At 39.1% G+C, this 24635-nt stretch overlaps 2 pseudogenes across 1 annotated transcript; one reads left to right on the forward strand and one right to left on the reverse strand.

The window, feature by feature from the left end:
- Positions 1-332: 332 nt before the first annotated feature.
- LOC122280366 lies at positions 333-18680 on the reverse strand (annotated as a pseudogene).
- A 1266-nt stretch (positions 18681-19946) lies between these two features.
- Positions 19947-24338, forward strand: LOC122282845 (annotated as a pseudogene). The gene is made up of 3 exons (XR_006230478.1): positions 19947-20705; positions 20801-20888; positions 21637-24338. The product of XR_006230478.1 is annotated as an elongation factor 2-like (transcript).
- The last annotated feature ends 297 nt before the right edge of the window (positions 24339-24635 follow it).

Here is a 24635-nt window from a genome sequence, read left to right on the forward strand (position 1 = left end):
GTTTTATATTTGATTTTAAACTAAAATATAATTTAACTATATGCATAGATTAACTATTGTGACGTCCAGTCAAAATATACATATTAAAAAATATTATATTTTACTAATTTATCATTATCTAAAGATATTTCCTAAAATTTACTTTTTATGCATTAAACTATACATTAATTAATTTATTTTTTTTGTAAAATATCATATTTTTTTATTAAAAACCTTAAAATATACATGTTTTAATATTATTTTTTAGTTTTATTATTTTTTATTTTATTTTATTCTTGTTAAACTAATTGAGTTGTTCTCCTTATCATCCATACACTATATATTTATTATAAGAAAAATGAAAAAAAAAATTAATTAGATGTAGTATATGAATATAATAACATTATCTTATTCCATTAGTTGTCAGTAAAAGTACAGCGAAAGAGAGAGCAAGAAGGGCTGTGGACGGATGATTCCCTGCAATCAATCCCTCACCCAGGTTCGTAACTTCTTGCTTCACCGGTAAAACGACTCGATCAATAATGATCCGTTGAAATTTGCAGCTTGTCTTAGAACTCCGAAATGGGGTCATCTGCTCCTCCAATCCCTTCCCCTCTTGCGAATGTCTGTTACAAGCTGCGCTGCCTGTGATCCAGATTTCAAGGGATCAGATGACATCATACCCCAGTGATCGAAGACACATTGGGGGAAAGCCTGCCCTGAGGTTGCAGCCCTCAACGTACTTGAGAATCCGAAAGATTCAATGACAGGAAACTATGCGTTGATGTTGTAAAGCGGGGTAACAGGCCTCTGGATTTCCTCATGCCCACGTTTCTGGTTAAGAACACCGTAGACACCACCAAGTGCCTGTTCGGGAGCTTGTATCTCCACCATGTACACAGGTTCAAGAAGCCTGGGTTTAGCAGTCAGCTGGGAAGCATATATAACTCTCCTAGCAGTTGGAATGTGACCTGACCACAACCTCTGTGGATGGCATCGGCATGAAGAACCACATCACAGACTTCAAAGCATATACCTCTCATGTTTTCTTCAGCCAAGGCACCCTCCTTAGAAGCCCACTGAAACCCGGCCACAACAGAATCCTTAATTTCATTCAGTTACTGTACTCCCTTACACATATCCACTGCCATATTAGGCCAGTAGTCTCCGGGCCAAAACACCAAATTTTCTTCGCAAGATCCTTATCCCAACCAAACTCCTCAGACAAGATTTTGGAACGAAGTTTAGGATCATCCCTTGGACCAATACGGCCATCATCAATGGCCTCTGCAAGCCCCTCTTCCTGATGATGGCCTCTGCAAGCCCCTCTTCCAAGGGGCGTGCTTCCATGTACAAACAGTTGTGCTTGCTGGGTGACTTGCTCATCACAGTACGGGAAGACTTCTCAAGGACTGTCTCGCGGAAGGATACAACAGGATCAGACTTGATAATGTCTGCACCACCCATGAAATCATCCTGCAAATCCTTCAAACAGATCTCAAGGTGTTCTCCAGAACCAGCTAGGATGTGCTCTCTGGACTCTTCAATAGAATAGACAACCATAGAATCCGACTTTGCCAAACGTTTCAGTCCTTCAACGAGCTTGGGAAGGTCAGATGCAACCTTGCCTTGAACAGCCACACGCATGACAGGCGATACAGAGAACTTCATGGCACGGATTGGGTGCACATCAACTTCCTTCTCATTTGTAAAAGTAGCATTCTTGGTGATATACTGATCCAACCCAACCAAGGCGACCTTGTTACCGCAAGGCACGTCCTCTACCATTTCCTGCTTCTTCCCCATCCAAATAACAGTTCTCTGCAGTCTTAACATACAAGTCCTTCTTTTCCCCAGGCACATAGTTGGGACCCATGATTCTTTCAGCCCAGTTGAGACCTTACCAGCAAACACCCGACCAAAGGCAAAGAACCTACCCTTATCAGATGCAGGAATCATTTTTGAGACAGAGAGCATTAGAGGGCCCTCGGGATCACAGTTTCTGATAGCATTAGCATAAATGTCATCGAGGGGACCCTCACACAAGTTCTCAACACGATACTTTTGGGCCGTGCCAGGAGAGGGAAGGTGAAATACCATCATTTCCAATAGGGCACTACTAGCTGGCAGCCAGGTCTGCATGACACGTTTCATTAATGCCTTTCCCATTAAATCCTTCTCCTCTGACTTCATGGTGACACCAAGCTTGTACAACATTGGCCACAGCTTGTCCTGATCATTCATGCAAATGTTGATTATCTGCTTGATAGGTTCATAGCAGAACTGAACAAAACCACGCTTGCAGGTAGGAGACCCAGTGTTCTTGCCAGTCCATTTCCTTGTAGCAGGATCAAAGAAGTTTTCACCCCCGAGTCGTTCCATCATCTTGGCCTCATCCACTCCAAATTGGAGGCATACATTTTCGCAAAATTGGTCAGAGTAAAAGCCCAACCATGCAAACCAGCAGAGAAGGCAACCATCCCCTTCTCAGGATAAACCTGAACATCACCGAGGAGGGGATCTTCATATGTGGCCACGATGACATTTGCATTCTCAATAACCCTCTGGAATGTTTGGTAAGCCTCCTCTCCATCAACCTGGAGCTCAAGAAAACACCTGTCCGTCTTGTTGACTGTCAAGACAGGTCAAATTCTTTCTCTCAAGGCCTGTTTAAGTAAGGTTTCTGTTTGGACAGACACCTTCAACACAATCAACGACCACAAGTGCACCATCAGTAATGCGTAGAGCAGCAGTAACCTCAGATGAGAAGCCAACGTGCCCAGGAGAGTCAATGAGATTGAAGAGGTATTCATTCCCTTTCCCTTCCTCTGTAGCTCTTCAGAGACTCATCTCATAATATAGAGAAATACCAGTAGATTTAATTGTGATGCCACGTTCTGCCTCATCAGCACGGATATCTGTCGTGTAGATTTCCCTGTTGAGGAAGCAAATAAGAACATCAAGACTTGCATCAAACCAACTAAAGATGAAATATAATGACAGATAAACAAGGATAGCACGTTATATTAACCATTGTTAATATGATGAAATGAGCACAACTAGAACGAGTCTAATAGACCCAAAAATATAAAAAATAAAATAAAAATAGAAAAAACAGAGAGAAATCCTGTGAAAAAAACCCAGCTTTAATTAGAAGCTTAAACCATCCATATGTCTCTCTTGTCAAGACCGATTAATGTGTTTTAGTAGCCATGAATATGGCACAAGCCCAATATTTTGGTCAGGTTACAAGAACAAAGAAAATATATGTAAAATCCCATACCATGATCCACATGCACAATAACAGACCTGTGCTCCGACTCCGACTGAGTCGGAATAGTGCCTTCCGACTCCGACTTTAGTCGGAGTCCAAATACTATTCCGACTCCGAATTGAATTTGGAGTTTCGATGGAGGTTGGAATTCCGAAATCCGATCGGAATTCCGACTTTAAAATGGACCCAATCAAAACCCTAAATAAAAAATTAAACAAATACATAAAATAATATAATTAATATAAATACATCATTCAAAAAGTTCTATACGATGGTTCAAAACATTGATAGTAGAAAAACTGTCCATTTCAAACAGTCCATAAGAAGAAACATATTAATTAAACTAAAATGTAAAACATCATCTACAGCACTGTGCTTGATCGTTTGTCATACATGAAATTAAGATAAAAGGTCATCAATCAATAAAAGGAACCAAAATTGAGAAAGACAATTGAACATGGTAAAAGGAGAGTTTAATTACCATTAATAACCAATAAAAGATTAAAGGGGGTTCCCTTGGCGTTATCAACTTATCCTTATCCATACTCCATTAGTCATCGGCAATTATGCTAGGGTTCACCATTATTTCTATGAAATCATAAAAAGTATAAATTAAATAGATTTATGAAATCATAAAAAGAATTAAATAATCATTGAAATACTTATATAATTATTGCAATAAACTTTAATAATAAAAATATAAGTAAAATGAGAATACCAGATTCAAGTCTATAACTCTTAGCATTAATGCCAATACTATCTAGTCCAAGGAGCGTATAACTAATCCAGTTTTGTGTGCAAACGAGGCCTCCACGGTTGACGGTGACGATGAAATCCAAAAAACATCCAACACTCAACCTTCAATGCTAAACGCTGAGTCAGATGCAACTGTAATGATAGGAATGGCTAGCACATCTCGGGCAATACGAGAAATGATTGGATACTTGGTGGAATTAGCCTTCCACCAAGTTAATATCTGAAATACAGCACTAAGTGCCTCGACCTATTCTATAAAGGGTTTTGCTACGTACAGTCGGGAAATGCAGTCGGCGTGCAGTCGGCTGTACGGAATAAATAAAAAAAAATTATAAAAAAATTGTTTTATATTCAGGGGGACCTACATGAATTATAAAAAGTTATAAAAATAATTTTTTTTTTCATATAGGTCCTGTATTAATTTTTTTTTTACAGCCGACTGCAAGCCGACTGCATTTCCCGACTGCACAAATCATTTCTGTTCTATAAAATACCGTTCAACCTCAAAAGTACACTGCATAATATTCCTCGATGCAACAAGTTGATGATACTCACTCATAATGTTGTAACCTCGATGGAATTGTAGATGCAATGCTCCATCTGGGCTAAGGTTATCGGAAGGAGGTGTCAAAATCGAGTGTGAGGTACCCATTACGAATAAAGGCTGGCCACTATTTTTGTAGTGGTTGTATAAGTCATTAAGATCAGTTTTAAGCGTTGTAATAAACGACACAGCCTTCATTGCCCCAAGGACAGAATTTGCCTAAAATTCTATCACGGCCATCTTGACTCGGAGGTCAAGAATAATAGCCATAAAGAGTAATCTATTTATCTTCTCAACTTGCCCCCAATATTTTTCATATTTGGTCAGCATCCTCTAAGCCATACTAGATAACAGTCCACTAGAGTCCTCACAACCTTCTTCCAAGTGGTGGTGTAGCGCCAAGATCTCACTGAACCACAAGTTTGCAGTCATATATGCAGATCCAGATATCCGCATAGTAATTTCATAACAAATCTGCAAAAATGTGACAAAGTATCCTACTCTCGTCCAATCATGTGTGTTCAGTAGACCGAGCCCCTTTTCTACAAGCTCCAACAAAGCATACTTAAGGCCCCCATCCTCGACCTCCATCCGCTCAAACACTTTTTGATACTTTTGTGCCACATCCAACATTATGTATGTAGAGTTCCATCGAGTCGGAACATCCAAGCACAGCGTCGTAGAACATGAAAGTCCAAGCTGTTCTTCTATTGCCCTGAACTTTTTGAGCCTTGGAAGGGAAGCCTCACATACCGCACAATGTTGTGGACTTTTGTAATGGAATCGCCAACCTCTTTTAACCCCTCAGTAACAATAAAGTTGACTATATGAGCAGTACATTGAATATGGATAAACTCGTGGCACCAAATGACATCATCTTTCACCCTCGTATTTTGCTTGAACCATTCAATTGCAACATCATTAGCACTGGCATTGTCAACTGTAATACATAAAACTTTCTAAATTCTTCAATACTTCAAAAAATCATCCATCTCCGCCCCAATGGATGCAGCCTTATGATCAACGATTTCTTTGAATCCAATAATCCGTTTTTTCAAATTCCATTTGCTGTCAATGTAGTGTGCTATGATACACATGTAGAAAATGTTCTATATGGATTTCCATGTGTCAGTCATAAATGAAACTCTTAGGCCAGTGGTAACAAACATCTTTCTCATCTTAGCCTTATCTTTTGCATGCCTCTTCATACAATCTCGCATCACTATATATCGTGATGGCAATAGAAATCGTGGCTCAAGCAGCTTGACAAACTTTTGAAACCCTCTTTTGTCGAATGTAGTAAAAGGCATTTCATCTTCAATTATCATCTCTGCAAGTACATCCCTCAAAATCTTATCACTGTACTGAGGGATGACTATTTTCTTAAGTTGTGTACCATCAGTGGCCGTAGAAGTTTTGTAATTAAGCTTGGTCTGATCTTTGGCCGACAATCCCTTCGACATCTTGTACCTCTAGCAACCATTAAGATGTGATATCAAATAAGAGGTGTCTTACTTCTTTGAATGGCATCCAACATGTAAACCACAGTGGTTGCATCTCGCCTGCGGTTCCTTAGGATTACCATCAACCTTAGTGAAATGATCCCATGTCCACGACCTTTTTTATTTGATCGTGGTGGCCTCACAGATGGAGGTGGTACATCTAGCTCGTCCCCAATAGCCATCTCCTCATTAAATGCATCCTCATCTTCAATGTCTACTGGGAATGGGAAACGACTACTTGCACACGAAGTTTGTGCTCTGGAAGTGGATCTAGATCTCGGTGTATGGGACGAAATTGCGGCATCCTGATCCATTTCTGGAGTCCCAATAGGTGAAGCCTCCATAATTGAAATATGACACATATATATAAACATCAATGCTTAATTCTCAAATATATATATATATATATTGGCAAGATAATATATTGAAACCTTTGTCCAATGAGTCTTACAACTGTTCTTTGAGTTTGCTAATTCAGATGGTGCCATCCGGTAAGTGGCTTTGGAAAGAGGTATTGTAACTAGGGCTAATTCAATAGCAAACTCTACTTCTCGATCCAGTGGTAACCCCGACAAATCTTCAGGAAAAACTTCCAGATATTAATTCACTATATGGATGTCATCTAACTTCAATTCTTGATTTGGTTCATCCACCACGTAGGTCATATATCCTTGACATCCATCACATATTAACTTACCAACCTGGACAGCTAATAAAACTGGTGGGAGGGCATGTACTCTAGATCCCAAAAACCGAAACTCTTCTCCCTCTGGAGGTTTGAACACCACCTCCTTCTTAAAACAATCAATACTGGCATAAACAGAAGCTAACCAATCCATTCCCAATATCACATCAAACCCAGTCATAGGGAAAACTATCAGGTTAGCTGGCATTTCTCTCCCACTAATTACTACTGGACACCCATGCAGAATCTTGCTACAAGTCACTGAAACTCCCACATGGGTTGAGACAAGTAAATTATAATCCATCTTTTCTGCTTCACCAGGACAAAACTTGGCATGCTCCAATGAAATAAAAGAGTAAGTAGCCCCAGAATCAAACAAAACAGTAGCTTTGTTAAAGAAAAGGGGGATAATTCCTATAATTACCCCAATATAATCCATAGAGATATTTAAATGGGTAATCCTAAATATTTAACAACAAAATTAGCCTTCAAAAGAGGAAAGGAGTTAAGAATATACCTGTGATTACATCATTCTTGTCCTCCGTTTCCCCAAGTGTCAAAGCGAAAACTCATGCCGGTACCAATCTGCCCTGGTTGTTACTCTAATTTATTAGCCTAGAGCTTTGAGGTATGTTGGGCCTCTTGTTGACCTCCGAAAGCAATGGACAATCTCTAATTAAATGATCAGCGTTCTCACAACGGAAACATGACCCCACCTCCTTTCTGCACTCCCAAACATGCACACGATTACAGAACTTGCAGATGTTATTCAATTGATTTCCCCTCTGAATGGAGCTATCTCCCTCATTTCTTTTCTTCCGTTGTCCTTGATTAATGCTTGAGGATCCTTGTGGGGCGGCTCTCTTCCTCTGCTTTTGCAGCTCAGCACCCCTCTTGAGATTTTGCTCCACCAACATAGCCTTATGCACTAAGTCTGAAAAGTTCTGGATTTGTAAAACCATGACCCGTTCATAGATCCTGTAATTTAAACCCTCTTCAAACTTCCGGGTTTTCTTCTCCTCAACTCTGCAAATTTTGCAGCATACTGATGCACTGTCATGGTCCCTTGCACCAAGTTCGCGAACTGTCGGGCCCTAGCTTCCTGGTCTGCTCTAGGGAAGAAGCGATCGAAGAAATTTTGCTTAAAGTGAGGCCAACTCATTACTCTAGTCCCATCGGCTTCTCTGATGGCTTTCTCAGAGTTCCACCATCTTTTTGCTTCTCTGATTAACTTAAAAGCTGCAAACCGTACTTTCTGATGATCAATGCACTCCACAACACTGAATATCTCTTCAATGTCCTGGATCCAATTCTTAGCTGCATTTGGGTCGCCCCTTCCATCAAATGTGGGCGGATGAGTACAATTAAATTCATCAAATGTGCAGCCCCTCTAGTTGTTTTCGTTCAAGTCATCAAGATTTCTTACTCGATGACGAGCAGCCATCCTGAAATCTTAAAATTAGTAAGACGTTAAAAAAAAAGTAAGTAAAATAATATGATAAATATATATATATATATATATATGAAAACATAGTTTAAATACATACATAATAATCAAAACAAACCTCAAAAGAAAACTCGAGTTTCATTAAAATCAATGATGAAATCACAAGATGGAATTGGACTGAAGGAAATGCCTACGGTTCCTCCCGATAAAACAGAATGGCAAGATGAAGAATAATTTTCTGTTACGATAACATGAGCTGTAAATTCATTCTTTTATTCATTTTAGCATTTTGGTTTGTAAGCTATAAATAGCAATACACGTTTGTACACAAATGATCACTACGGAATACAATTCAGTTATTCACACTTTTAGCATTTCATTATTCTCTTCTTCCTCCAATCGATTCCTCTGTTTTTCTTTTTTTTTATCTGCGCAACCTTTAACATGGTATCAGAGCCATGACCAAAACATCTTCAAACACAGAAAACCTCGCTTTCGATATGACTACCAATCCTGTGACCAATCCCCACCATCCCGCCAATCCCTATTACATACAGCCTGGAGAAGGAGCTTCTTCTCCCTTGGTTCCAGATTTGCTCACTACTGAAAACTATGTAACTTGGGCAAGAACCATGCGCAGGGCACTTAATATCAAAAATAAACTTGGATTTATTGATGGCAAAAATAAACTGAAAGCATCGCACATGCAGAAACTGCCACCAGTGTATGGAATGACCTTCGGGAACGATTCTCCATTCAAAACGCTCCCAGAATCTTTCAACTCACCAAATCCATTTCCTCACTCACACAAGATGCTGATTCGGTAAGTCAATATTACAATAAGCTTAAAAGTTTTTGGGATGAACTTGAAATATATGAGCCTATGCCATCGTGTACGTGTGGAGCAATGAAGACACTCATGGATTACACTCATCGAAGCAAAGTTATGCAGTTCCTCATGGGACTAAATGACTCGTATGATTCGGTACGAGCTCAAATTCTGCTCAATGACACTCTTCCTGCTCTAAATCGAGTTTTATCCGTTGTTCAACAAGAAGAAAGACGTAGACAACTCCACTCCTCACCAGTGCCTGTTGCAATGGCTGCCAAGGGACCAGACAATCGCAGTTCACCATCTGCTCGTCGAGATCGATTATTTTGCACTCATTGCAATATTTGGGGACATTCATTGGAGAGATGCTTTAAAGCAAATCCAAACTTACCTGTTTGTTCTCATTGCCGTATACCGGGATACACCAAAGAGAAGTGCTACAAACTCAATGGATTTCCTCCCGGACACAAAAATAATGCCAAACTTAAATCATATGCTAATCACTCTTCTCTTGAGCAGGAACAAATTGGCAATGGACCACCTATTACTCAGGAGCAGTACAGCCATCTCCTTGCCTTACTACAGTCCTCCAACTCTTCCACTAACGCACCTGCTGCCAATCACGTTCGCACTGCCATTTCGGCATCTCAATCACCTACCTCTGGTATTTTATCTTGCAATTCCACACACACATCCAGTCACATCACCCATGCTGCTGCCTCTTGGATAATAGACACGGGAGCTACGGATCACATGATCTGTAGCCCCCACTTCTTTACACATAATGTCCACACAGTGTCACACACCATCAGACTTCCTAATGGTTCAACCACAGCAGCTACTCACGATGGTGACGTGCATATTTCTCACCATTTGATTCTCAAAAATGTTCTATGCGTCCCTGATTTTTCATTCAACTTAATTTCGGCCAAATCCATTACATCTTCTTCCAATTGCTGTCTAATATTTTTCTCCAATTCTTGCTACTTTCAGGACCTTTCCTCTTGGATGACGATTGGCGTGGGGACAGTGCATGATGGACTCTACCACCTACAGCCTTCCAAACCGAACCCCACTGCGTTACATTCATTTTTTCCTGCATTGAATTTCAGTTACGTTAATACCACAAATGTCTCCAAGTTGGATGAATTTACACTTTGGCATTATAGATTCGACCACAGTTCAATGACACAATATATTTTGAATGATATGCACCAAGGAAATTCTAAACCTACAAATTCTTCGACCATCCCATGTGAAATCTGTCCCCTTGCAAAACAACATAAACTGCCCTTTCCTCATTCGGAAACCATGGTTTCAAAACCATTTGACCTCATAGCAGTTGATATTTGGGGCCCCAATCAAGTCCAATCTTATAATGGCATCAAATATTTTCTTACTATTGTAGACCAATATACTCGCTGCACATGGGTCTATTTACTACAAACCAAATCCGAAGCACGTACTTCACTCCAAAAATTTTTTTCCATTGTTTCCACTCAATTTGACAGCCAAATAAAAACAATCCGATCAGACAATGGTGCCGAATTCAACATGCCTTGCTTTTATCAGTCAAAAGGAGTGTTGCATCAACATACATGTGTTGCAACGCCTCAACAAAATGCATTAGCCGAGCGTAAACACCAGCACATACTTAACGTGGCCAAAGCCTTGAAATTCCAGTCAGGACTTCCAATGAAATATTGGACTGACTTCATCACTACTGCTGTCTATTTGATAAATAGAACACCCACCCCAAACCTACATCACAAGTCACCATTTGAACTCCTTTACAACAAAAAACCATCCTACTCCCATCTTAGAACATTCGAGTGTTTATGTTATGCATCTACTCTCAGCCATACTCGATCTAAATTCGACCCCAGAGCACGAAAATGCCTTTTCCTTGGATATCCATATGGGGTCAAAGGTTACAAGCTTCTCGACATCACCAAAAACCAAATATTTTTATCACGAGATGTGGTCTTCCATGAGCACATATTCCCTCTTAAAAACCCAAATGACCCCAACTCATTTCCTAATTTTCCTCACTCTGATCTGAACCCCCTTAATCCTCCCAATTCAATTCCCCACCCAAATCCACCAGCTTACGTCGAACCCATTCCTTCACCACCTCTAGAACAACCCAACGTAGACTCATCCTCACCTACACAAATCACCCAATCAACCAACACTCCCCCACCCCCACCTCGTCGCTCAACTAGAAGACGTAATGCTCCTGCCTACCTTAGAGATTTTCATTGCAATGCACTACCTCCACTACAGTCAACATCCAAGCTGAAAGTTGCTGAATCTTCCAACACTGCAGGTTCGAAAATTCATTATCCATTATCTTCTGTTTTGTCATATCATTCTCTATCCCCATCATTTCATGCTTTCACCTCATCATTGTCCATAAACACCGAGCCCCAAACATACTCTCAAGCAGTCAAAGAATCCATCTGGCGTGAGGCAATGGAGCAAGAGCTGACTACACTTGAGCTCAATGAGACATGGTCCATCGTCAATCTACCTCCCGGCAAGAAGCCCATCGACTGCAAATGGATTTATCGATACAAGTTCAAAGCTGACGGATCAATTGAACGTGCCAAGGCCCGATTGGTGGCAAAAGGTTTTACCCAACGAGAGGGCATTGACTTTCATGACACTTTCTCTCCCATTGCCAAAATGACTTCAATCCGATGTTTACTTGCTATAGCTGCCATAAAGGGCTAGGACTTGCAACAATTGGACGTAAATAATGCGTTTCTATACGGGAAACTTGATGAAGAATTATATATGAAGTTGCCGCCTGGTCTTTCCTCCTCCCACACAAACAAAGTCTGCAGATTACAAAAGAGCATCTATGGTTTACGTCAAGCTTCTCGGCAATGGAATACTAAGCTCTCTTCATCACTTGCTGAATTCAGATTTGTGCAATCCAAAGCGGATTACAGCCTGTTTATTAAACAAACAGCGGCTTCGTATGTTGCTCTCCCCGTCTACGTTGACGACATTATTTTAATGAGCTCAAACACTGATTCCAGCGATGCAGTCAAGCAGTTCCTATCCACCAAATTCAAAATCAAAACACTTGGGCCACTGAAGTATTTTCTCGGCATGGAAGTTGCACGCTCAAGGGCTGGAATTCAAATTTGTCAACGTAAATATGCCTTGGACATCTTATCTGAGAATGGGTTACTTGCAGCCAAACCTTCTCCCCTTCCAATGGAACCTAATCTCAAGCTTCAAAAGGATGAAGGAGAACACCTTCAGATTAGTAGGCAAACTACTTTACCTCACAAACATACGTCCAGACCTCAATTATAGTGTAAATTTATTAAGTCAATTCATGGAGTGTCCACGAGTACCTCACTATGATGCCGTAATCAAAGTCCTTCGGTACGTTAAAAGCACACCAGGCCAAGGAATTTTTTTTTCCAGCTCATCTCAGCTTCAACTCGTGTCTTACTCAGATGCCAATTGGGCAAATTGCCCAGATACACGGCGATCAACCACTGGATTTTGCGTCTTCCTTGGTAAGTCTCTTGTTGCCTGGAAATCCAAGAAGCAGAACACGGTTTCTCGTTCGTCCGCCGAATCTGAATATAGGGCCATGGCTGCTGTAGTATGTGAGCTCACATGGCTGCGATCTCTACTGAATGATTTCGGCATCACCATTTCTGGACCCGCAACATTATATTGTGACAATTTGGCTGCATTGCACATAGCTGCCAATCCCGTGTTTCATGAACGTACGAAACACATTGAACTAGATTGTCATCTAGTTCGAGACAAAGTTTCGGCTGGACAAATCTCCACTGCACATGTTCCTTCATCAAACCAATTGGCAGATTTACTTACAAAACCACTTCATTCACCCACATTCTCTAGACTACTATCCAAGATGGGAGTAATCAACATTTACTCTCCATCTTGCGGGGGGATGATGAAATCACAAGATGGAATTGGACTGAAGGAAATACCTATGGTTCCTCCCAATAAAAACAGAATGGCAAGATGAAGAATAATTTTCTGTTACGATAAAATGAGCTGTAAATTCATTCTTTTATTCATTTTAGCATTTTGGTTTGTAAGCTATAAATAGCAATACACGTTTGTACACAAATGATCACTACGGAATACAATTCAGTTATTCACACTTTTAGCATTTCATTATTCTCTTCTTCCTCCAATCGATTCCTCTGTTTTTCTTTTTTTTTATCTGCGCAACCTTTAACAATCAATGCCCTAACATTTTAACATAATAGTCTTGGTGCATAATCAGAACTCGCAGACTACGATTCATGGAACCCAAATCCTTCAATCCTATCCCCAAAACCTTAATTACCAACAGGATCATCTCCTACTTTTCTAATTTCTACACCTCAAATCTGGATTTACTTCCTAAACCCACAGATATTCAAAACCTCCTATGTGTATTGTCTGCAGAACCTCTAACCTGTCTCTAATACCAACTGTAACGCCCCGATCCTGGAGATTCGGAGAGTTACCTCTAATAACCTGATAATCACTTCAACAAATTTCTAACATATCTTTCATATCCAAAATATATTTGCAAAGCCTCCAAAACCAAACATAAAATTTCTCTAATATAATTAATTACACATATCAATCCATCGACTCCTCAATATCATAAATCCAAATAAAATAAATCAACTACTCCACATGTCTCTATTAACATAATGAACTGAAATAATACATAAATCTCCATAATCAACTGAACATACTAAAATCAGATTACTTAATAAATAAATCTTCCAACAGCACTCGTACTCCAAGGTACTCAACCACTACCCTCAACTAATCCTGTCACATACTCTATTACTCCTCAGTTGCATCATCAAAGTCATTTGAAAAATGGTATGGAGGTAAGGGGCAAGTTATTAATAACTCAGTAAGCAAAGAAACTATACTAGAATGTAAACACGAGAATTTATAACGTTCAGAATACATAACAAAACATTTTCCTTCAGAATACAGAAACAAATCTTGTTACAAAACATTAGAGCGAAAATTTTTAGAATATAAAATTTTCCTAAACACAAAATCCTTTGGCATATCCAATCTGACACATCATATTCATATCATCTCATAGCATCACATCAGGACAAATACCATGTTTAACCTTTGTTGCAGGGTTATAAACCACCATTATACCCGTGGCTGGGCCGTATACCATATTTCATCCCCGTGGTAGGATTATAAACCACCATTATACCCGTGGCTAGGTCGTATTACATGTTTCACCCCCGTGATAGGATTATAAACCACCATTATACCCATGGTTGGGCCTTAACAAAAACAGAACAGAAATCATCAGAAACAGATCGTATTCAGATGCAAAATCAGAAACTTATCATATCAAAACCAAGTACTGAACAGTTTCAAATCATTTCACATGTTGGAAATCAACAGAATCAAAACATCTTTCAATCACAGCAGAACTTTTAGATCTCATGAATCAAAACATTTTTATTGAATCAAAGCAACATTTTTCAAAAATCTCGTATTCGCTCTTTTCTCAATTCAGAAAACAAAATGCACAAAATTAGCTCATGTTCACACTAGTCATGACATAAAATACTTCCTCATATATAAAATTTATGTATATGTAGAACAAACATCTGAGGTTGTTTTCAGATTTCTTTTAAAAGAAACAAACATGCATATTTTCAAAGCCGACCTCATTTCATTTCTTTTTGTGCAAAGCTAGCATAGGAACTCCACTTACCTGACTTCCGTGTAATATCTACGCCTTGAGTCAGAACTCTAGCAGTAACACCACCTAAACAAAACATATACCCAACATTTAAAAAAACAATCCAGTAAGCTACTATTTATTGAGTAATAATCCAAAACAGCCCATTTTTAACTCAATATCTCTCATAAAATTAAACCCAAGCAGTCCCCTTCTCAAACCATTAGCATTTAAACCCCAACACAGCCACTAAAATTTCCTCCCAACAGTCAAACTCAACCCATAAAGCTACCTCTTACCACCACCAAACCAACAATAAATATATCTCCAAAGCCAACAACGGCAACTCCTGCGTCTAAAAACCTAACTCAAACAACCACGAAAACTCCAACCTTCAATATAAAAGTTCAGCACAACCACCATATACTTTTAATCATCCAACACTTCAATCCCAGGCATCTACGCCACTCATAGCACATCCAATACGACCAGCTCAAACACACATTTCACACACAGTCAATAAACCACTCCAAGCAGCCACCAATCAACTCCATTTGCCGCACATCAACCCAAAACACCACACTTTAACATAAATAATTAAAATAACTAAACTTAAAAAAATCACATAAAGGCCCCCTTTTTCTAAGTGATGAACAAAGGAGAAGAAGAGAGTAATGTGGGCTTACCTTGGTTCACTAGCTAATCTGGGATATTGATGGCAATGAGAAAATTTGCAATAATGAGGATATCGTACGGCTAAGCAAAAAAAAAAAATGGGCAAGGATAAAAAAAAATAAGTAAAAATAAAAAATAAAAAGAGGTAAATATGCTTAAAGTCGAATACTGAAATTTTCTGGTAGCAAGATGAACACCAAGAGAAAATAATAGATTTTGAAATTCAAAGAGAGAGGAAGGGAAAAAAAAAAGAGAGAGAGAGACAAAAAGAGAGACTTACCAGAGAGAGGAAAAGAATTAATTTGCAAAAGCCTAGATATAATGGGGGTTGCACGGCATGGAGAAGCAAAATTTCCAGAATTTCGTTAGAGAAGAGTTGAGTACGGGTGAAATAAAACAATAGGAAGTTAACTCAAAAAAAAAATAAAAAATAAAAAGAGATAAGGTAACTGCTGAAATGTGAAAGTGAGGGAAAAGAAATCATTGAGGCGGAAATGGGGGGAAAAATCTCAGAAAGGAGAAGAAGAAAAACTGATGGGAAGTTACTCACTTAAACGGCATCGTCTGAAAAATAAGTATGGGGTTTCAAATCTATCCTCATGGCCTTAGCTGGGTATTACATTACATCCTCACAATCATCATCTGTGACAGTTAAACAAAGGAGAAAACAGAAAAAAAAAAATAAAAACAAAGATGAGTCGAATACTCAATAAATAGCACATCATACCGTAAAATATAACTTAGCTTAGACTTAATTTTTGAAAGACTCTTCAAACAAACATATATCATTCACATATTCTCATAGCATCTCTATTCATTATCAACATGAGCGGAAGCATACATAATCATAGTAAACATATATCGTGAATGCATAAATTACTTGTTTATCTTGTCTTTCACTTATTTATGGTGAACCACGCTGAGTCTGTGGTACCCCATAACTTGTCAAAACATGGAGTGAAACATGCTTGAGTCCATGTTTCACTTGACATAAGGTTAACCACGCTTGAGTCTATGGCATTGCTTATCATAACTTGTGATGAACACGCTTAGGTCCGTGTCACCCTTTAACATATTATGGAGTAAAACATGCTTACGAAAGTCTACAAAACAAGGGGTTTTCAGGGGCATTAAGGGAAAACATCCTAATGGGCATGGGTATTTTTGGGAAAGACATAAACAAAGCAAGTAAAAAGGGAAGAAACAGCTACTGCAGAGGAGAATCATGCAATGGAAAGGCAACTCACCAAGAGAGGAAGGAGACCCACTACGATGTGGATCTTGGTCGAGTTTGACGGCGGCTCTATGGTGGCTGGGAGTGGTTGGCAACACCACTGGACTCCTCGAGATGGTGGTGCGACCCAAGAGAGAGTGAGAGAGTTAGAGAGAAAAGCTGTAAAACCGAAAACAGTGGAGGGGGAGGGAAGATTCTGACATGGGCTTACCGGAAATCTGTGGGTTCGTCAGGGTTGGGCTGGTCGGCAATTTCTGTGGCTTTTTCCAGCGAGTTAAGTGTCTCGGTTGGCTGTGGGAGTGGTTTTCTCGGTTTGCAAAGGCTGTTACGTTGGGCTAGTGTGTATAATGTTTTCTGTTTTTTTGTTTCTGAGGGTCTTGCGGGTTTTATAGAGAGGGAAAAAAGAAGTACGTGTGTGATTAGGAGACTAGGCTAGAGTTTTAAGTTGGAGTTAATTTCCGATTGAGAAACTATGCACCTAGGAAACTAATTGGATCACTATAAGGAAAAGTAAACTGAGAGGATTGATGCGTGAAGGGTGAAAGGATCCCAATCCTACTAGATTACGAATACTGAAAGGATACTGGTTTTGGAGTGTGAAAGAGTCCTGATTCAAAACAATATCCCCTCTAAAAACATATCTAATGATGATGATGATAATAATAATTATACTAATAATAATAAAAAAAAAATCATACTTTTGGGGTAGGGATGTTCCAATTATATATAATAATATATTAGTATAGTCTATAATACAATTATAATATATATTATAATATACTGGAATATATTATCACTATAGTTTTATCTACTATAATATACTACATCATATATTATATATATGATATAGTATATTAAAATCGGAAAACCAGACCGGAAACCGGCAAAATTGGAGTACCGGTTTAGGAGAGTAACCGGTACGTAATCGGTTTTGAAAAATGCAAAATCGGTGCTTACCGGCTCAGTCCTAAATTTTGTCCAAAACGGGACCGGACCGAACCGGACACACCCCTAGTGGTTACTTTGAGGACTACTTTTGAAAATCAGGTATCAAATTTACAAAAAAAAAAAAAAAAAAAGGATTAAGTCTAGAAAAACCAATCATTTTAATCGCAGAAGTTTATCCTTGTCATCGTATATTTAAACAAAACAAGATTCAACAAACCTCTTCAATAATTGAATTCGTAACTAGGTTCTCCCAAAATCAAATAAAGCATTCAGTAAGAAAGTATATAGCAATCAAACAAGTAGCCAGAAACCAAACAATAAAACCTGCGATCACTATTTTCACCAAACGACAACTCTCACATCTAATAAAAATTACCATGAGTCAAAACCACAGCTATATCCGATGCCGAAACTGACATACCACAGCATCTCAAAGAAAAGCATACAAGCTGATCTATAAACACATCATAAGCAAAAACAAAAATTTTCCAGCTGACCCTAGCGAGAAACAGTTATAAAATTACTCTGCTGAAAATTCATAAAGCCGAATACAAGAACAAAAGTCAAATACCTAACGATCTTCCAAAACAAATCAGAAACGCACAAATCGTAGGCTGAGTTTGGCAATCAGGGGAAAAAATGAGAAATATTTCGCAAAAATAGAGGTGGACAAGGAGATAAAGAGTGCCTGATCTAATACAAGAACCGAAGCACTGACCTCAGATAAACAGGTATTTGAGAAGAGAGAAATCTAGGGCTATTGCTTGGAAAATACGCGCCGAGAGAGAGAGAGAGAGAGAGAGTAGCCTCAGCCGTCTGCAGCGCGGTGACAGAAATGTGTACCGAAAGAAACGTATAGGAAACGAGAATATAGAGAGTTATGGTTGAAAATTATTGCTGAAAACGTACAGATGAAGTAAAATTCTGGAAAGATCAAATAAATCGTAAAGTTTTTAGAGAAAGAAACGTTTAGGAAACGAGAATATAGAGTTACGGTTGAAAATTATTGCTGAAAACGTACAGATGAAGTAAAATTCTGGAAAGATCAAATAAATCGTAAAGTTGAGAGGGTAAGGGGTTGCTCCCTACCGGACAAAACAAATCACCCTGTGGAATGATGATGAGAATCAAAAGTATTACGCAGTAGATGGCTTTTCAAACGCCAATATTTATCAAGTACTAGGCCCGGGGCCCGGTTTGGCAGCGATTTTAACATGGTGGGGGGCGTTTAAAACGCCAATATTTATCAAGTACTAGGCCCGGGGCACGGTTTGGCAGCGATTTTAACATAGTGGAGGGCGTTTAAAACGCAAATATTTATCAAGTACTAGGCCCGGGTGCCGGGGCACGGTTTGGCAGCGATTTTAACATAGTGGAGGGCGTTAGGCTGTGTTTGGGTGTTGAAGTATCTTCAACACTTCTCAACACTTCTCACTACTATTCATTACTTTATTATTACTTTTTACCTACTTTTTTTACTATTCATTACTTTTTACCTACTTTTTATTACTATTCATTACTTTATTATTACTTTTTACCTACTTTTTATTACTATTCACAACTCTCCTTAACACTTCTCAACACCCAAACCCACCCTAAAACGCCAATATTTATCAAGTACTGGGCCCGGTTTGGCAGCGACTTTTACATAGTGGACTGGGCGTTTCTTTTGCCAATATTTATCAAGTACTGGGCCCGGTTTGGCAGCGACATTTACATAGTGGAGGATCTTTTGCCATGTATGCAATTGGCAGCATCATTTTCAACCTTTTTTCCTATCCTCCAATCTGACACGTACGTTCCTAGTTTTGTCGCTTTTTTCTATCCGAACACTAGTTTTTGTGCATTTGTTTATAGATTTTTAAATAATGAATAGTTATTACTTTTCAATAATGAAGATCTGTCATTGTTGGGCTTGCTTCACATAAAGTCGGAGAAACCAAGGCCCAATTAAGCCCAGCCGGCCCAACAATGACAAAACTCTAGAGGAGAGCGTGGTCGACCACATGGTATCTATCTTATATCTCGCTCGCTCTCCCTCCCGTCACTTCTTTTGCATCTGAGGAGTCCACGCAAGCTCTTAGGTTCGTTACTGTTAGCCACTAAGATTTTTTTGATGAAAATTTTAAATTTTAAAATTAAATATTAAAATATTATATTTTAATATTATTATTATATTAAAATTTAAAAAAATTAAAAAAAAATTAAATTATTTATTATATTTTATATAAAAATTTAAAAAAAAATATAACGATAGAATAAGAATTTTATATTTGAAATGAAAATTTTATGTGGCCAAACGGTCCGGTTACCTGCAGATCAGATTTTTTTCATGCCTTACTATTATTGGTTTAGTTTTCTATCATCAAAATTACGTCTCCCGCTCTGTACGTTTTCCCGGACGGAGCTTCTGATTTTGTATCTTTTTGTGTTTTATATATAACGTTCATTTGGAAATCTGGAACGTGACTGGGTATTCATGATATTAAGAATAATTGTTTCTAACTTTTTTCTCTTTTGATTTATTTTCTACGTTTTTTAATTCCAGATTTGTAGCCACTATTTTAAGCCTCTGATGAATAAAGCGGATAGATTTTAGTGAGGTTTGATAATCTTCATACGTGTGGATGTTTATATACTCACACACATATTGTGTTTCAAATGATGGCTAGTTGTCCTTGAAGGACAATATTATCTTAAACAATAGCCTTTTCCCCCCTAAAACTTGATGTATGGGTAGATTAATTATATCCGTTCTATCTTTAGTTCTCGTATTTTGGTTTTCACCCAGTTTGTATGAGTGTACGTTTTATTTGTGAAACAAATAGAACTGTTGTGAGAGGTTTCGGTATTTTAAATTGTTGTTTGGTTGGTGATTGATGACGATTGCATGTTTGATTTTCGACTGTCGTCCTACTTATTCTCAGAGATGTGCTTTCCTCCTTAAAATTGTAATATGGGTTGACCATCAATTCTTTTTTCCGTGTTCGTTGATTTAAGTGTGAAAAAATTGTTGCTTTGTGGGCAGGTGTTAATTTAATTCTTGGAGGAAGTCCTCTTGACAAATACCTTTTCATTTTCGTGCCATTTAAAGGCTAACCAAGATGGTAAGTAATTTTTTTTTTTATATGGCTTCTTTATTTGCTGGTTTTTCTTCTGTTTTCTGTTTTTAATTAATTCATAATTATTTTGATATTTGCAGGTGAAGCTCACAGCAGATGAGCTTCGGAGGATTATGGACTACAAACACAACATCCGCAATATGTCTGTTATTGCGCATGTTGATCATGGTATGATTTTCTATTAATATTTGGCCATTGCGTATAATTTTCTGTAATGGATTACTTCAGTTTTTGAATGTTTTGTTCTTGAAAATTTATATTCTGTATATATGACTAAACTGCAGTAGAGGGCTGGTCTAGGAATATTCATGTGTTATTGTTGGAACAAGGCATCATAATTGTTGATTGCAGCAGGCATAAGTGGGAGGTTTTTACTTGCATTAGAGTTAATAGAGATGTTGCTTCTGCCTTTTGTATTTTCAAACACCCGGTGATGTTTGCCTCAAGTCTTAGGTGATATCTGATAGTGGACATGTAAATTTGTGTTTGGTGGCCATACTTGTTTTTGTTACGTAATTTTTTTTTTTTTTTTGTTTTTGTTACGTAATTGCTTGTTCTATAATTACATGGTTTCACTGGAACACTTCTTATTATATGATATTTTTTCTTTGTTGTCCAGCTAATGTCGCTTCTAGCGCTGTCTTATCTGTTTAATATCTGATACGTGTGATTGGGCCAGATGACACAAAATTAATTTTTTTAAGGGGATGGCCTGCTGCAGTACCGTGTTGCTGGGGCTTCCGAGTCACGAGCGTGGACCATACAGTGCACTACTGCACAGGCTGGCTGCACCCTGCAAAAAATGGAAGAAAAGCTATTGTTTTTAACTTTTTTCGTGCGTGGCAAATAATTGAATAATGTTAGAACGTTTTGTCGTTCAAGGTCTAATGATTTATTTAATAAAGTAAAATTTCAGGTAAGTCTACACTTACTGATTCTCTCGTGGCTGCTGCTGGTATCATTGCACAAGAAGTTGCGGGTGATGTCCGGATGATGGATACCCGTGCGGATGAGGCAGAACGTGGCATGACAATTAAATCCACTGGTATCTGTCTCTATTATGAGATGACTGATTAGGCTCTGAAGAGCTACAAGGGAATGAGTACCTCATCAATCTCATTGACTCCCCCGGGCACTTTGACTTCTCATCAGATGTCACAGCCGCGCTTCGCATTACTGATGGTGCACTTGTGGTCGTTGATTGTGTTGAAGGTGTTTGTGTCCAGACGGAAACTGTGCTCAGACAGGCCTTGGCAGAAAGGATTAGGCCTGTCTTGACTGTTAACAAAATGGACAGGTGTTTCCTTGAGCTCCAGGTTGATGGAGAGGAGGCTTAGCAAACATTCCAGAGGGTTATTGAAAATGCAAATGTCATCATGGCCACATACGAAGATCCCCTCTTTGGTGATGTTCAGGTTTATCGTGAGAAGGGGACAGTTGCCTTCTCTGCTGGTTTGCACGGTTGGGCTTTTACTCTGACCAATTTTGCCAAGATGTATGCCTCCAAGTTTGGAGTGGATGAGGCCAAGATGATGGAATGGCTCTGGGGTGAAAACTTCTTTGACCCAGCTACAAAGAAATGGACCAGCAAGAACACTGGGTCTCCTACCTGCAAGCGTGGACTTGTTCAGTTCTGCTATGAACCTATAAAGCAGGTAATCAACACTTGCATAAATGACCAGAAGGACAAGTTGTGGCCAATGTTGCAGAAGCTTGGTGTCACCATGAAGTCAGAGGAGAAGATTTAATGGGGAAGGCATTGATGAAACGTGTCATGCAGACCTGGCTGCCAGCTAGTAGTGCCCTGTTGGAAATGATGATATTTCACCTTCCCTCTCCTGGCACGGCCCAAAAGTATCGTGTTGAGAACTTGTACGAGGGTCCCCTCGATGATATTTATGCTAATGCTATCAGAAACTGTGATCCCGAGGGCCCTCTAATGCTCTATGTATCAAAAATGATTCCTGCATCTGATAAGGGTAGGTCCTTTGCCTATGGTCGGGTGTTTGCTGGTAAGGTCTCGACTGGGCTGAAAGTTAGAATCATGGGTCCCAACCATGTGCCTGGGGAAAAGAAGGACTTGTATGTTAAGAGTGTGCAGAGAACTGTTATCTGGATGGGGAAGAAGCAGGAAACAGTAGAGGACGTTCCTTGCGGTAACACGGTTGCCTTGGTTGGGTTGGATCAGTATATCACCAAGAATGCTACTTTGACAAATGAGAAGGAAGTTGATGCGCACCCAATCCGTGCCATGAAGTTGTCTTTATCGCCTGTCGTACGTGTGGCTGTTCAATGCAAGGCTGCATCTAACCTTCCCAAGCTTGTTGAAGGACTAAAACGTTTGGCAAAGTAGGATCCTATGGTCGTCTGTTCTATTGAAGAGTCTGGAGAGCGCATCATAGCTGGTGCTGGAGAACTCCACCTTGAGATCTGTTAGAAGGATTTGCAGGATGATTTTATGGGTGGTGCAGAGATTATTAAGTCTGATCCTGTTGTATCCTTCCGTGCGACAGTCCTTGAGATGTCTTCCCGTACTGTGATGAGCAAGTCACCCAACAAGCACAATCGTTTGTACATGGAAGCCCGTCCCTTGGAAGAGGGGCTTGCAGAGGCCATTGATGATGGCCGTATCGGTCCAAGGGATGATCCTAACGTTCATTCCAAAATCTTGTCTGAGGAGTTTGGTTGGGATAAGGATCTTGCGAATAAAATTTGGTGTTTTGGCCCGGAGACTACCGGCCCTAATATGGTAGTGGCTATGTGTAAGGGAGTTCAGTACGTGAATGAAATTAAGGATTCTGTTGTGGCCGGGTTTCAGTGGGCTTCTAAGGAAGGTGCATTGGCTGAAGAAAACATGAGAGGTATCTGCTTTGAAGTCTGTGATGTGGTTCTTCACGCCGATGCCATCCACAGAGGTGGTGGTCAGGTCATTCCAACTGCTAGGAGGGTTATATATGCTTCCCGGCTGACTGCCAAACCCAGGCTTCTTGAACCTGTGTACTTGGTGGAGATCCAAGCTCCTGAACAGGCACTTGGTGGTATCTACAGTGTTCTTAACCAGAAACGTGGGCATGTGTTTGAGGAAATCCAGAGGCCTGGTACGCCTCTTTACAACATCAAGGCATACCTTCCTGTCATTGAATCTTTGGGATTCTCAAGTACGTTGAGGGCTGCAACCTCAGGGCAGGCTTTCCCCCAATGTGTCTTCGATCACTGGGATATGATGTCATCTGATCCATTGGAATCTGGATCACAGGCAGCGCAGCTTGTGACGGACATTCGCAATAGGAAGGGCTTGAAGGAGCAGATGAAGTCGTTTTACCGGTGGAGCAAGAAGTTATGAACCTGGGTGAGAGATTGACTGCAGGGAATCATCCCTCCACAGCCGCCACCTTGCTCTCTCTTTCGCTTTACTTTGTGTCCTGTTTATTGTCGTAGTAATGTGTCTTATTGGAATCAACCTCCATTGTTATCGTCTTAGTTTGGTCTGTAAATATTTCTTTCGAAGGACAGGATGTAATTTCGTATTGAGTTACATTTACTATGTTTTGAACTATTCCGACTGATGGTTAAATTATTTAGTTGCCGTGACTTGTGACGGTGCTTTTCTTTTATGCATATTTTGGTACAGATATATTTTAGTGTATCATTTTGGGATTAATTATATGTTATATATAAATATTTATATATATATATATATAAACTAACAATTAATAAAATAAAATAATTCTACTTATAATCTTCATATGTTACATCTAATTAATTTTTTGTTTCATTTTTCTTATAATAAATATATGGTGTATGAATGATAAATAGAATAACTCAATTAGTTTAATAAGAATAAAATAAAATAAAATAATAATAAAAATTAAAAATAATATTAAAATATATGTATATTTTAAGGTTTTTAATAAA

This window comes from Carya illinoinensis, chromosome 11 (assembly GCF_018687715.1).
Source record: "Carya illinoinensis cultivar Pawnee chromosome 11, C.illinoinensisPawnee_v1, whole genome shotgun sequence".
Taxonomy (NCBI): domain Eukaryota; kingdom Viridiplantae; phylum Streptophyta; class Magnoliopsida; order Fagales; family Juglandaceae; genus Carya; species Carya illinoinensis.